Source organism: Pithys albifrons, chromosome 2 (assembly GCF_047495875.1).
Source record: "Pithys albifrons albifrons isolate INPA30051 chromosome 2, PitAlb_v1, whole genome shotgun sequence".
NCBI classification, from domain to species: domain Eukaryota; kingdom Metazoa; phylum Chordata; class Aves; order Passeriformes; family Thamnophilidae; genus Pithys; species Pithys albifrons.
In genome coordinates, this window is record NC_092459.1 from 92,735,401 (window position 1) to 92,751,870 (window position 16,470).

The window sequence follows — 16,470 nt, forward strand, 5'->3', positions numbered from 1 at the left end:
CTGATCAGGCATTGGAAGAAGCTGCCCAGGGAAGAGGTTGAGTAACTATCCCTGGAGTTATTTAAACAGCACGTAGATGTGGCACTTAGGGACAAGGTTTATTGGTGGGCTGGGCAGTGCTGTGTTAACAGTTGGACTCGATTTTAAAGGTCTTTTCCAACTTGAAGGGTTCTACGATTCTGTGTTCAGTCCCAGCAGATGCTGGTAGCTATGCCCCAGTGGTTTCCATGTAGTCCACCACCTTTGGCAACCCTGTCACTTCTAACTGACCTGAGAAAGATAGAGTTAAATTCCTCACATTTCCCAAGGGTGGTTACAATCTGATATTTTATGATAAACCATTGAAAACAGTAGGGAAGCTTGATCAAAGACAGTTTGTTTTATTCCCGGATGGATGGATGGATGCTGGGCAATCAAGACACACAGCTAGTGCAGATGTGAGCACAGATCCCAGCTGTTCAGTGTGCAGCTATGATTATTCTTAGCTGTGGAGAGACACTGGTGTAGAGTATGATAATATGTGGGGTTTCTGCATTTCACAGATGGAATGCCAAATTTGAAAGACACCCTATTTGAACAGCTTAATGAGGAGCAACGAGGGAGCCAGTGGGTTTACAGCCACTGCCCTGCAGGGTACCATGGAGGAGCCAACAGCTTGTGAACCTCTGTCTTTGCTGAGCTACCCTCACACACACCAAGACCACCCCAGCAGCATTTAGGTTAATGCCCACTGTTCAGGCATAGCATTAACCAACAACATGTATGCTGTTTTGTGCATGTAGAAGTCAGAACAATAGAATTAACCACAGAGCAAAGGCAATGCTCAGCTTATGCTTCCTGGCAGTATTTATGTTGGCAATGTCTTTTGGAAGCCAGTGTGTTTCAGCCAATGTTTACCTTTCTGCACATAAAAGAAGTAGACACTAGATTTGTTTTCAGTGAAGGTGGAATATGAAATTTCATGCTCTCTTTTTTTAATCATTTTCCTTCTTTATTTTTTCTTTCCTGTTTGTTTTACCCATATCCCTTTACTGCATTAATTTTGAATTTTTTCCCCATATTCTTTTCCACTTCATACTTTCCCTAATGCTTCACTTACTTTTGCGAATTTTAGTTTGCTATCCTTACCTTGGTCATAGTATTTTGCTGTTGTCAATCTTTATAATTTTTTGAGAAAATAAGCTGTAACTTTTGTTCACACAATCACTGCATATAGTTTATTTTTTATTTAATTGTATATAACTAGATACATGTAGGTTTGAAGAGAGGAATATTGGAAATGAGTGAATTGTTATAATGTAAAATTAATGTATTTGTTGTAATTTCTTTTTCATACTATTTCTTGGTTATTTGTTATTCTAAACACCAAACTGTGGTTATAATTTATTAAGCTGAAGGAGCAGTAAAAAGATACTGGAGCTGTTGTCAGTAGTTCAAATTCATAACTGCAGTGAAAACACTTCCCCCATTTTTAATGGGTTTTTTAAAGCTTTTATTGATGAACAGAAGGTAACTGAGTTACATAGGCTTTTTCTCCATTCAGAGTAGTTGAAATTCTTGGTTTTGTGGTGCCATGTTGCCAAACTTGAAGCTGACATTCAAGTTTTTATAGTGCTCCAAGCTCCTTCCTTTCTAGATGGCAATATTATCCCGATAGGTTCAGACTGGCTCTTGAAATATATCAATAAGCATTTTCCATCCTTTATAAGTACAGTTTCTCTCCTGTAGCAATCTCACATCTCTGAGTTGACCAGCAGATATTAGAGTATTCCAGTGATGATTAAATAGAAATGCTCCCAGTAAACATGCTGCAATGAGTGCTTGTGATTCCATAGTAATTATTACAAAATAATAGGCTTCTGGACCTTCAAATTCTTCCTGTTATACAAGCTCTATTCCACTTCCCTTGAGGTTCTATTAATGAAGAAATTCAGTGTTGCATTTTATATAAGCCATTCAAAGACTTTTTGTTTTTTTCCAGAGAGAAAATATTACTTTCAGTTGTTAGTTAGAGAAGCAATTTTAAAGCACTTTTAGCCAAGTTCTTAGGACTTACTATACTAATAGGCTGTGTATAAGATGCTATAGAAAACAAACAAACATGTTAAACTATCTTTCTGTAAAATGGCTAAAACTCCAAAACAGCATAAGGAAGGTTAAGAGTCTGAGTTCTGCAAGTGTTCCTGTGCGAACAATGGCGTAAGGGGATGACAGAGCTCTGTCTGGGGAGACATGAGGGAGGCCAGCTGCAGCTCACTGCTTGCCTCTCCTCTCCTGTCCTCTCTGCAGACAAGGCACCACCCTGCACCCACAGTTCTGCCTGGCCCTGGACCAGCTGTAGGTGCTGAGTGGTGGGAAGGAGGTAGTAGTGAAGAAAGAAAAGGAGGAGCAGGAGGAAGGCTGTGATGAGGATGGCACATCCATGATCCCAATCTGGACCACTGGTTCCTGCATTGCCAGTATTGGGTTAGTTGTGGTGCCACGTCCCATGGCAGGGCAGGAGAAGTTGCCAGCCATGCACACTGGGAATGGTATCTGCCCTCCACGCAGAGCCTGGGTGGGGGGGTGCATTTCCACATCCTCCATGGCCTGGACCCCTTTTGCTGCTCTGGTAGGTCAGAGGAACCAGGGCTTGGGCAGCAACTCTCTCCTGACACCACTGTGGGGCTTCATCTTGTCTCTGAGTCCTTCCCCACAGGGCAGGGCTGTGCAGACACATGGGTCTGCCCACAGGCTGAGAGGCAGTGAGGCCTGATGCTGGTTCTTTTCTCTTTCTGCAGCTGCCATTCACTGAAGGAGCTGTGAATGGGCACACTAGAGGGGTAAGCTGGAGGGATGCTCCAGGAGCAGCCAGACAGGGAAAAACAGCTCCTCAGCTGGGGAGAGGTGCCCTGCAACTACAGGCAGCTCTTGGGCAGAGTTGCCTGAGAAGGCAGCTGAGAGGCAACTTGAGGCTCTTGCAGTTCTCTGGCTGTCCCTTCCCACTGCCCAGGACAAAGGGGGACCTTTTAAGGTCATCAAGCCTGTTTTGGCAGGAAGCATCCCTCCTGACAGGGTGTCCCCGTGAGCTACTGTTTGGAAATGGTATGTGCAAATTGAACACTATTGCACCGTTTTTCAGGTAACAGAAGGAGATACCAAAAACCTTTCTTTACAAGATAAGGTAACCTTAAGTAGACACCCACCTACCTTTCATGATTCAGGTTGTACCCCCATACTCAGAGCAATTGCAGAATGTGTGATTTACTGATGCCTCAGCTAAGCAAGAAGGTAAAGTGTGATAATATCGTGCTGCAGCTTTGCGGGTACATACAGGAGACAAAACAGCAACAGAAGGAGAAGGCAGTGCTCAGGCAGAAGAACAGGACATTCTCTCTCCTGCTTGATTCTCTGGTATCAACACAGTGGGGTTACCATGAATGTGACAGGTTTATTCTCCCTCACCAGCCCAGCAATGAAGAGGCTGTTGGGATGGAAGCAAGGGGATGAAGAAGAAAAATGGGCAGAGAAAGCTGTTGATGTACTAGTGAAAAAACTGAAGAAGAAAAAAGGTGCTACGGAGGAGCTGGAAAAAGCATTAAGTTGTCCTGGTCAGCCCAGCAGCTGTGTCACAATTCCTCATTCCTTGGACAGCAGGCTGCAGGGTTTGCACTGGAAAGGGTTTCTGCATGTCATTTACTGTAGAGTGTGTTGCTGGCTGGACCTGCAGAGCCATCATGAACTGAAACCTCTGGAATGCTACAAGTTTTCCTTTGGTGCAAAACAGAAGGAGATTTGCATCAATCCCTACCACTACAAGCGGGTAGAGTCCTGTCCTTCCTCCAGTACCAGTTCCAAGGCACAAGTACAACCCCCAGCACAGTCTTTTGTCACAACCTTGCAACCTGGGACAAAACGAGCCCCACATGCCACACAGCACTACCTTCCCAGGCTCCTCTCAGTAATCCAATAGCCACCCATTCCCTCACTTGCCCAACACCAGCTATCTAAACTTGCCTGGAAGCAGCAGTAGCACCTATCCACATTCTCCAGCCAGCTTAGATGCGGGAAGTCCTTTCCAGATGCCAGCTGATACTCCCCCTGACATATACAGAGGAGATGTTCAGGCAGCTGCTTACAAAGAACCAAAGCACTGGTGATCCATTGTCTAACATGAGATGAATAATCACATTGGGGAGGCATTCCATGCTTCATCCACTAGCATCCTGGTGGATGGTTTCACTGATCCTTCCAAGAACAAGAACTGGTTTTGCCTAGGGCTGCTCTCTAACGTTAACCACAATGCCACCATTGAGAACACCAGGCAGCATATTGGCAAAGGTGTTCATCTCTGTTATGTTGGTGGAGAAGTGTACGCTGAATGTCTTAGTAACAGCAGTATTTTTGTGGAAAGTCAGAACTGCAACTACCATCATGGGTTCCATCCCACCACGGTCTGCAAAATCCTCAGTGACTGCAGTTTGGTAAGATTTTCAATAACCAAGAGTTTCCTCAACTTTGGCTCGGTCTGTGAACCATGACTTTGAGACAGTGTATGGGGGCTTACAAAGATGTGCGTTCTCTGTATGAGTTTTGTAAAGGGTTGGGAACCTGAGTATCAATGCCAGGATTCGATCCATACTGGATAGAAATACATCTTCATGGTCCTCTTCAGTGGCTAGATAAAGTATTTACTCAGATGGGCTCTCCTCATAATCCTATTTCTTCAGTGTCTTAAAAGGTCCCAAGCTCCTGCATTTTAGAAAAAGTTGAGCCTTGAATGTATTTCAAAGACAAATGAGTCAGACATACACACTTTTTTTTCCCTGAGTTGATGTTTGCTGTTCTCTTAAAAAGTAAAAAAACCCAAAAAACACAAAAACCAAAACCCAAAAACAAAAACAAAACCCCAACAACAACAAGAAAAAAACAAACTCCCTCTCAAACAAAGAAACAAAAACAACAACAAAAAAACCCCCAACATAAGGGCTTAATCTCAATCACCCAGTACTATCTGTGAAATTGTGTCCTGACCATACTGCTGTGAGAATGTCAGGCATGTTTTTTGTGAAGTGTATGTATGGTGTACTTGAAAGTTTAGAAATTAATTAGATTTAGACCATAAAGGAATTAGGAATATTTGCAAGGTGGGAGTGGAAAATGACAATTGAAATGTAGAATAAACATAGCGTGTTACTTTAAATTGAGGTCTGAATTTTGCTGTGCATTTTGTTTTTATAGTGGCTTCATCTTGGTAATTCTGACTATTTTTGCCTCTTCCTTTTCCCCAAAAACTATTGCAAAGCCTCAAAAACTTCTTTGCCCCCTATATTACCCTAAAGAGACATCAATTTATACTAGAAGATATCACTACTTGGCAATTAAGTATATTAAGTAATTCAACACGACATGCTTTTGAAAGAGTTAAACACTCAGGTCCAGCAAACTACTCGAATGACTTTACAAAATAAGTTAGCCTTGGATATGCTATTGCTAGAAGAGCAAAGAATGTGTGGAATGTTAAATCTGCCAGAAACTGAATGTTGTATAACAATACATAATGCCTCAACCTCCACTGAAGAGGCATGAACTAGAATGAAAGAAATAAGTGAATGCACTCAAAACTTCTTTCACGCAATGCAGCCGCAGGAACTCTTTGATGGTTCATGGATTTACTCCAGCCTGCAGTCCCTAGGACTCAAGGGTTGGGGAAAATGGTTGGCACAAACTGGGGTAATGACTACTGTTGGATTATTGTTTTTAATGATTGACATTGGCCCAGTTAAATGTTTGCTAAAACACTTGTTCACCGCACTTTTCCCCTCTGTACGCTATGTTCACATCACCACCAGCTTCTGGGTACCATCTAAAGAATGACATTGCCCTCTGCCTCCAAGCAGATTGTGACAATGGTCAGACCACCAAGCCTGACAGAATTCAAGAAGCATTTGGATGATGCTCTCCAACACATGGTGTGAGTCCTGGGGATGGCCCTGTGCAGGGCCAGGAGCTGGACTCGATGATCCTTGTGTGCCCCTTCCAACTCGGCATTTTGTGATTTAGGGTTTATCTGAGTATTTCCCCTTGGATAAGACTAAAATATTTGGTTTCACCTCGGTCATATAGAGGGCAGAAATTAATATTTTGATGACACATTTCACACAGAAAAAATGTGGAAATATTAATACATCCCTGTGAAATGTTTCCTCTAATCCTCCCAGCCATGTGGATAAATGGATCATTTAACAATTTTGATTGCACCTCACTGTCACAATAGAAATATAAATGTTAAAATAGTCACGCCCCCCCCCCCCCCACCTCCCCACCCCCAAAATTAAGTTCTTTTTTAAAAAAGAAAAACTACTATATAGGGCACTTGATGTCTTTGACCTACAAATTTCTCTGATGAACTAAATGAATCTTAGCCATCTGTTTTCAGTTATCTGGCACAAGTATGTATTTCTTGTATCTTAATCTTTGATTAAACTGAGAAGGGAAATGAATAATTTAATTGAATTTCATTTCTGTTTGCAAGATTTATTCCCAGGATTAGAAGCTGTTTACTCTCCCAGGTCACAAGAGCAGATGAACCCTGTGTCCTTAAGTCTACTCCTCAGTAGATGTTTCCCTGCATCATGAAGGATGTATATAATCTGATGCCACTGATGGCATTACATCAGAAGAAGGATCAGGGCTGAAAAAGCTTAGAGAGCAAAATGTACTCAGAGCTGCATGGGATACTCAAAGATAACTTGCTTGCTTGTACTTCAGTCTGGCTCTAACCAAGCATGATTAGTTCTGCTTTTCAAGCTCACTACATTTTTTTGCTAAGTTTAAGAAGAGAATTTCCACTTTTTTCCCTTGTAACCGTTCTAAAGCTGCAGGAAGAGTGCGGAGTTGTCTTGAATAACCAAGTACTCATAAGAAATTTTGGGCATGCCAAAATCCATCTCCTAAAGGAAATTATTTGAGATTTCTCTAGAGATAACACTGAAAATTTGAAGTGTGGTTGGATTTACTCACTGTTGCTGCAAGATAATTAATAATGGCCTACAGTCCATGGATAAACCTTTGGGCAATACAGCTCTTCCTCATAGCACACAGTGGAAGAATTTATCTGGAATTACTCCAGATCACTCAAAGACATGTCATTGCCTCAGCTTCTAGGGGAAGAACAGCATAAAGTTGTTTTAATCTTTCCAGGTAACATAGTTATGCAACTTCAGGTTTTATGAACCTTCATTCCTTCCAAATAAAAGTATAATTTAATTAAACATAGAAGAAGGCTGATAACATTAGTCAAAGGTACATGAAAATTACTCATTAGTCTCTGTTTCTTCAGCAATAACTTAGATGAACAGATGAAGAATGCCACCTACAGTTAAGGTCAGGAATCTTGGTCTCTCCCAGGGTACCTGTTTCAGGTTTCTACCCTGTGACCAAAACACAAAACAGTTGCTACGAGCAAGATAATTAATTGCTGAAGTTGGATGATATTGCCATAAATAAACTAAAAGATTTTAGAAAATGTTTGCCCTGTAAACATGGGCATTCATTCATTTCTTTCTTTAAGAGCATACACAACATCTTTCATGAGCATATATTATATTTTTAAAAACACAATAGACAGTGTGCTGGCATCCAGGCTGTCTACATGAAAATTTACAGCAAGGATGGTGAGAAGTTGAAATGGCAGAGGTGCTTTACAGCCTTTTCCACCATTATGCTACAACATAGAGACAAAGAGTTGAAAGGAATGTAATTTGAGCTAAATGCAGTATGCCAGAAAGAGGTTTATTTTTTATCCTAGCTGAAGAATTACTAGACTATGCAAAATACCTTAATTAAAAGCATTCACTACTTTGTGATACCTTGCAATAATGACAATAACTGAAGGCAAAGTTTTGAGTGTTGGAATAAGAAATGCTAGAGCCAAAAGAAATCTAAAATTAAGCATTTTATTAATCTCTCTAGCCTTTTATGAAGTGTTCCCAGTAGGATAACAGCTCCACTGGCTCTTTCAATTTAATTACCCCAGAACAGTGCATGTGATTCAGTTGTTGAGATACTGACTTCTTGCCCTTCTGATACTGTCCAGCTCTCAGCCCTCTGTGACTCTGCTTTGCTTTCCAGGCAGAATGATTCATATGTTGCTTCAAAAAGATGGGTCACACAAAGACTATCCAAGACTGTGCTCTGGGCAAATGAACAGTGTCTGAGGTTTGGGTCTGTAGGATGTTTTCCAACTCCTGACAGCAAAATACTTCTGAGCATAGTTTGCACAAACAGTTCCCTAAATTCTAAAGCTGGCCAAGCTATGAATTCTTTGGGCATTATTAAGGTGATTAAACTTGTGTTATGCACCAGCATCAAGCTGATGTAGTTTTTTACAAACAGAGGAGAATAATGAAATTGCAGTTTTATTCTCTGTTTTGGCTCTAACTTTGAGTTTAGTTTAACTGTTGGTAACCTAAAACCTTTCTGCATATTGCATAGAGAATTATACCTTTCCAGCAACCTTGGGCTGAAGCTCAAAATGCTGCCATGCCACAATGGACTCCTCCTTGACTCCGACCATCCCTGCCTAGGGTTGAACAACATGCTGAAGTCCAGGGTCCTAATCACAACTCAGACATCAACTCCTGGCCTTGACTGTAGTGACCTGATTTACCTCTCTCTCTACAACAGAGATAAAGACTGCTTTGAAAATACCATAAAGTTTCAGGTTTATAAAAGGATATAAGTAAGAACCAGGAAGTGCAGTGTAATGATTTAATAGACTTCCCAAAGCCCATAAAAATATTTGCAAGTAAATCAGTTCCAAATAATAAAAACAAGATACAATGCAAAAAGAATAACAAAAATGTAGTAGTGGTGGTTTTGGGTCATTGATACTTCTTTTTTGTGAGAAGGTCTTCACTGACTGGATGTTGAACAGCACTTCACCAATGGTTGCATTGCCATGAGTCAGGTAGCTGGCACAGAGATCTGGCTTCCTGTTCTGCTTTGAGAGGATGGCTTTTTGTAATCTGTGGGTTGCTAAACCAAATCTTTTCTTTTGTGAGTCTTTACAAGATAACTCATCAGAGACTACAAGGCTATTCCATGATATGCAGTGCTCTCAGAGTTCTCAAGAGTATTGTGAAAGTTGTGACATTTTTGTTTCTAGTTTAAGACCATTTTCTCGAACCCTGGCATTAAGTCTCTTTAAAGCTGAAAACAAGACTCAACAGTTTCAAGATCAAGGGTAAACAGGGCCCAGGATGTAATTTATATTTTGACAAAATGCTCCTGAGCAGAGCCTGGACAAACCACAAATTTATAATGCTGATTTGACTATTGATTCCATAGAGACACTGGGAAAATCTTGCATTTGCAATTGCTTCCTTCAGAGTAGAAGGGAAGAGGGTGCTTTGAGTTAGGAGGTTGCCAGAATACAAACAGCCAAGGAAATAAGTTTATGTTGGAGGATGTGGTCATCTCTTGCTGGCTGGTATTAGGTAGCAGGTGTGTGTACTTGTTGCCTGACAAACTGGGGTTGGATGGACAGCTCTGTCTGTCAGCTCTGTCTGTTCTTCCATTACTTCGTTTTCCTCACAGTATTATACACTGGCTACATACAAGGTCAAGCCCCTTGTGTTTATAATTTCATTTGTTTTGTTAGCAGCTGTGTCACAGGCTTGAACTCTAAGAATTATTTCATGGCCAGTCAAGATATTCCTCTAAATTTGACTTCTGTTTCCTTTAGTGCAAGATTCAAGCGGCTAAAAGGTAACATCAGCTGAGGACTTGGTAGTTCCTCTGCAAAACTGCAGCTGCTGGTTTGTCTGCGACTGGGCCCTTCCAAGGCAAGGTCATTTCCTTCCTCAAAAGGCCAACCACACCAATGCCTGCGTGCACCGGACGGGTTTTGAGAAGAAGCTGTGTGCTGTGGTGGGCAGAGCTCTGTGATGTGGCTGGGTTAGGCTCTGCTCAGAAGCTCGAGGTGCCAAGTGTTTCCAACCACGCTGTCAGCATGGCCATATCTGCATTATCTTGATAAGGACAGAGTAATTTTTCAGTGGGTGATTGCATCATTTCTCCTTTTCCTACTTCTTTTAACAGCTCTTCTCTAGCTGCAAATTTATGTTTTGATTTGAGCAAGGCAAAAATTCTGGGGAGAGGTAACAGCATCTCAGGAACTTTTTTTTGTCTCATTGCAAGCCACCAGCAAAACACCCACACTCTGAAAGTCAGTCTGAGAGTAGGCACTAAAGGGTGCTCTGTCATTCTCAAGAATGGGAGAGAGATAAAAACTGTAAAAAAGGGGGAAAAACAATGCTACCTTCTGGCAAAAATTGAGGTTGTCATCACAGAGGTGTGTTTCTGATTGAAGTGCTTTGGAGATGGTTAAAAAAGAGTATAAATTTATCTCTATCAACATAGGAAATGCAGGTTGACATTTCTTATACTGATTTTTACCCTGTGCTGGTTTTCATTTAGTCAGGGTTGTGCTCTAACAGGTATTAGAAGGTACCTTCAAGGGATACCTTTGAAAGTGAAATTATTTTTTCGTTTGGGAGGTTTTGATTTGTGTCTTTGGAGGTTTTTTAGAAGCAATGTTTGTTATTCCAAACTCTTCACACTGGTAAAAAAAAACGACATTCATCTTGGATGGTCATAACCTTCCTGTGAAAAACAGGGAGCTTATACAGAGAAAAATGAGAGCTAAATGTGGAAGTGATTAGTATAAGATCATGAGGAGCACTCATGTCTTCAGGAAACCATGTGGCCATTTGCATTTACATCCTCCCTAATACTTTCATTGTTGAAGCCTAGAATCTGTCAACAGCATAAATCAATCCCCTGCACATATCACTAAGTTCAAGTTTATTATACCATCAAGGTGGAGCTCAGCTATTCCTGCTGTCATGCTGCTTTAAATAAGCAAATAGATGAAGCTAATTTAAATATCATCTGGCTTTGGAGAGGACTGTGCTCTCTGCTTATATTGCAAAGAATTTGTGTTGGATTGGATTGGAAATAACATATCTGAGTGGGGAATTTTTTTAAGTAAGGCCGAACTGAAGGGGAGTGAAAATTCATACTGAGTTTTTATATAATGCATCAAAGCTTTGGCATGGTTATTGGCTTTATGAGTGTGCAACTCTATCTCCTAATGTGAATTGGTTTCACACACGTGACAGAGCAGGGAGTATTGTGCTGCAGAGCTAGGCATTATCTTTTGGGCCCTGATGCAATGGGACCAAACTGGTATGACAGTCATATCCTAACTGTCAGATTTGCTTATTCTTTCCCTATAGGAGAGAATGGGCCAGGCATTTATCTAATGGTGAGACTATTTAAAAAGAATTACACGATTCAAGTAGGGATAAAACTAATGACATTTTATGAAGACAGTTTTAGTACAGTACATACTTCCCTCTATGACTGCTAGAAACTTGTATAATTATTCCCTACATTTCATAAGAGTTCTGAAATGTCAGATGGATGTGGATGTTTCACCCAGAAGTTGCTGTACTTCTGAACTCAGGAATAGTTTTCATTTTTTTCCATATTTTGCAGACCAGTTTCTCAAAATTCCTGCTAGGCAGATAGAAAATTTTCTATTTCTTTTTAGAGAAACCATGAAACAATAGAACTATGAAAAAGCTAAATTTCTATTTTACCAATTAAACATTAATTTACATGGCATACCTGTTTTTAAATGATCCAAATAAAACTCTGTGATGACAGCTAAGTGTAGTTCTCTGGAGGTTTTTTAATAGTAAATATTAGAAAAAGCTTTAATTGCCTTAATTTCATTGTTCTTGGGCTATGATGAAAAATTCTGCCACTCAGATGCTCATGGTAGGGTGTGATGGTAGATCCTAGATGGTAAACAGTAAACTATTTACCTTGAAGGGCAGTGATTCCAAAGCCCCATATCCAGGACATTCAGCACGAAGATCTCAATCCCTCCCCACTCTCTGATTTGTATCTTAAAAATGTCTACAAACAGAAAAAACCCCATTCATCAGAGTCTAACAGTGGCTAACCACAGATTGGGTGACAAGAGGAAAAAGCATTTCTCTCTTAAATAAGATGTAGAAGTTCAATGTCCTGTTCTTAAAGAGCTGGTGGGAGAGAGATTTTAGCTGAGATCTCCCAAAACTGAGCTAATTGCTGTAGTCACTCAAGAGCTTGTGGCTGGAGACTGAGGAACGGGAAGAACACTGCTTCTCTTTCTGTGTTCACTGACTATTCGCAGAACATGTGCAGCAGGGAAAAGTCCTAGTTGCCCTGGTGTGAAATCTGCAAAGTATTTGGATGTGCAACAGGGCTTCAACAAGTTAAGGACTCAGGTCTTGGGTACTTATGTTGGACACTGCAGCCAGAAACTGATGCTGAGTGAATATGGATATTTGTAGAGTTCAGGAACTGGGAGAATCAGCAAGGTAGCACTTTGGCACCAGAACTCAAAGTCATGTATCTGAGTGCTTTTAACAGACATGGCCCATAGCAACAAATGCAGCTATTCTGTGGCAATTACACATTCCTCATGATCAACAACACCAGGTGTGCTGTGCTCAGTGTCCAGGGCCCGATCATTTCCCAAACTCTGTAACAAAAAACCTCACCACGAGCACTAATTAAAAGAAATGACAGCCTGGAAGGTAGCTGAGTAGACGCATGCACAACCGTGCAAGCTTCATTTTTGCTTTCATTGTACATCTTTAGCCCTGGCCCCTGTCAGTAGTATCAGAAAGTTACAGCTTTCGGCATGTGTGGATCTGCTGCTGCAGACCTTTGTGTTCATCAGAGCTTTCCATCAGGAGTGGCATTAAATAGCGCTTTGGCAGCTCCACAGAGCACGCCAGTGCTAAGCGAGCAGTCAGAGGCACCAGCAGCTGTGCACCATGGGACTATCCCATGGCTTGTGTGAGGAGAAACTTTCTTGACAGGCAGGGTTTTAAGTGAGCACACACTAAGCTGTCTGACTGCCAGCCTTGAGCTGCTGGTGTTCGGTGTGGGATATGGAATGGGCTCCAGCTGCACCTACACATGGACACAGAGGAGCAATGGTCCATCGGTGACTGCCTGACTATGTTATTAATCACTTGCTAATGGGGTGTGTTTTCCTAAATTAGTACCACAAAATAAAGATGAGACAATGACTGATTGAAAAAGGATTTTCTTTGTCCCTAATGAGCCACTTGGAAGAAAATCTTCTGTATAATTTATCAGTTGGCTAATGACTGAATATACCTTTGATAATGCTGATGAAATGGTGCTAAATTCACCCCTGGCAGAATCTATGGAATTGCACAAGGGAGCAATTTGGTCCACTCAAACTATTTTAAACATTTTAACTGTTTCAGTATCAAAGGGGCAGTGAGTAGGTAGCAGGAACAGAGGAAATCTGAAGGGCCCTTCATACTGCTTAAAATTAGTGGTTTTTTTGTTTTGCTCCTTCCTGATGTTAGATCTACAAACAATACCAGAAAAACTAAAGAAAAAACACTCATTTAGAAAAGAAAGTATGCAGCCCTTTATTCAACATAAACTGTAGTCAGAGAAAATAAAAAACAAATCTAAAAAAAATTGCACATGATGTTGAAGCATAGATCTTCCCTGGTGAATTATCTTCTAAAAATAATTATTTGTTGTCATTTCCCTTTCAATCACAAGAAAAGTAGCTTGTCATCTTCAGAAACTATTCATTAAAAGGAAATATTTTGTTGATTCTAATACTGCCAGAAATAATAATAACCTTTAGTGATATAATACAAGAAAATTAACTAAGAAGCAAAATCTCTTCTTGATGCTTATTCCCTCGAGATCTGGGTCCAAATTTTGTGGGGTTCTGTGGGCCTTTTTTTTGGTTTGGTTTGAAGGTGGGGTACTTGTTTCCTTGGAGGATGAAGAAAAAGACATATTTAAAGAAAACAAAGGACTCTAAGATAAAAGACTTGAGTCAATACTCCTGCTGCCTTTTATCAATGTAGGAAATAAAGCCAGGTGGGATTTGGGAGAAAGGTGTGGATATGACTGCACAAGAAAAGTGTCAATGGCAACAAGGGTTCTTTTACCCTAACTGGGAACAGTGAGAAGTCCTAAGGATTAGGTTTTGCTGCAATAGGTATTGAATACACAGTAATTTTAAATTTAAAATTAATTTCCTGGTAGTTTATTCTTAATAAATACAAAAGTCAGAGCATAGGGAAAAGAAAGAGAAATAGGCCAAACTTCATTTTCTGAGTAATTAGGGTGTTTCCATCCCTACTCTGTCATGCCACTTGTGTCTTGAAATGCTGCCGTATATCAACTACAAATTCTGGAAGTCATCTCAGTGCTATGGAAGATGATGGATGTTGCTGCTGCAAACTCGCATAACCATAGTATGTCTGCCATAATTACCAGCGTGTGGTAAACATAAAGTCCAAATTTAATACTCTACCAATATAGCGCCTTTTCTGAGTTCGGAGCATGCGGAGCAAAACCATTGTCACGTTGCAGAGTTTTGCAGGCACTTTGGAACTGGCATTTATGGGATCAGGAGTGACGCTTAGCACATAAATCAGCGTGACACAGACAGCAGGTCTGGCTCGCAGCACACTTGTTTTACGAAAGCTCCAAATCCTCCAAGTTTACAAGGACAGTAAATTCCTGAAACGTACTAGTTACTAAGCTGAGGAATTAGACATTTACAACTTCTGTTTCCCCATGGATATTCCCTGGGAACATAAATCCGGGCGTGCGCCACGGCTGCTCTCCCCGCGGGGACCTTTCCTCGCCTCCCTCTGCAAGCGCAGAGCAGCAGTAACGGCGCTCGCACCTGGTGTTGCTTCAAACGCCACAGGCGGGGGTTAATCGGAGACACCTCCTTGCCTCCCGCTTCCTCCTTCGTGCCTGTTTCGGTGAGGAGTCCCGGGTTTCGGCTTCCCGGCTGGATCAGCGGAGCCGGTCACTGCTCAGCCCGACCCAGCCCGACCCAGCCCGCGCGGCGCTGCCCCCTGGCGGCCGCGGCGCTCCCGCCGCTCCCGACCCGGGGGTATTGGAGTGGAATGGGACGCCTTTCACACACCCGCAAAGGGAATCCTCGAGCCAGTGAGCTCAGCACGGCCTCTGCCCCGTGTTCACCCCATGGCCCGTGTCCTGCCCTGAGGTCAGTTTGGAGGAGTCACCTGTGTGTTTATCACAGTCTCCATCCAATGAGCCCCTTGGTGCTGTGGACTGGGAGCTGCGGACCTTCACAGGCTGTGCTGGGTGTGGGCAGGGGGCAGAGTGGCTGGCACCTGTGCTGGGTGTGTGCAGGGAGCAGCTGGGGTGGCTGACACCTGTGCTGGGTGCGGACAGTGGGGCTGCAGGCAGAGCTGCTGTGGCTGACACTGGTGCTGCGTGTGGGCAGGGGGCAGAGTGACTGACACCTGTTCTGGGTGTGGGGATGGATCAGAGCTGGTGTGGCTGGCACCTGTGCTGAGTGTGGGCAGGGGCTACATGCAGAGCTGGGGTGGCTGGCACCTGTGCTGAGTGTGGGCAGGGGCTACATGCAGAGCTGGGGTGGCTGGCACCTGTGCTGAGTGTGGGCAGGGGCTACAGGCAGAGCTGGGGTGGCTGACACATGTGCTGGGTGTGGGCAGGGGTGAGAGCTGGTGTGGCTGGCACCTGTGCTGGCTGTGGGCAGAGGGCAGCTGGTGTGGCTGGCACCCTGTGCTGGGTGTGGGCAGGGGCAGAGTTGGGGTGGCTGACACCTGTGCTGGGTGTGGGTAGGGACTGCAGGCAGAGCTGGGGGGGTTGACACCTGTGCTGGGTGAGGGCAGGGGCTGCAGGCAGAGCTGGTGTGGCTGACACCTGTGCTGAGTGTGGGCAGGGGGCAGAGTGGCTGGCACCTGTACTGGGTGTGGGCAGGGGGCAGAGCTGGTGTGGCTGACACCTGTGCTGGGTGTGGGCAGGGGGGCTGCAGGCAGAGCTGGGGTGGCTGACACCTGTGCTGGGCACAGGGAGTGAGTGATGGGCTGAAGATTCTGGCACCTCTGTGCAACACTGAGGCTCTTGGCAGCAGGCACTGGAATTCCTCTCCTGTCTGTGCACAGAGCAACTGGAGTTTAGCAAAGGCATTCATAAATCCACAGAGATTTTGTGGCCAAAAGGGACCATTAGGCCACCCAGACTCATCTGTTGTAAAACACAGGCAGCAGAGCTTCATTCAGATCTGCACTGAGCTTCTAATTTGTTTACTGAAATCATCTTCCCCAGAATAGCATCTTCCCTTGATATGACAAATAGCAAGAGGTAGGGAATTCACCACATCCTTTGTAGTTTTACCACATTAGTCAATCACTGTCACAATTAAAATGTGCTCTTACAATATAATTTTATTTTTTGTCTGGCTGCTTTGGTTCTGTGTAGGTCTCAATTATTCTGTCCTTTAAAGTGAGGAGCCCTTGAATCCCTGTTTTTCATCTTTTCCAAAAGTTTATATGTGCCAATCAGCTGGTCTTTCACTTT

General features: G+C 42.8%; 1 pseudogene; it reads left to right on the forward strand.

Annotated features, from left to right (window-relative positions):
* The first annotated feature begins 3,415 nt into the window (after positions 1 to 3,415).
* Positions 3,416 to 4,717, forward strand: LOC139668443 (mothers against decapentaplegic homolog 1-like; annotated as a pseudogene).
* The last annotated feature ends 11,753 nt before the right edge of the window (positions 4,718 to 16,470 follow it).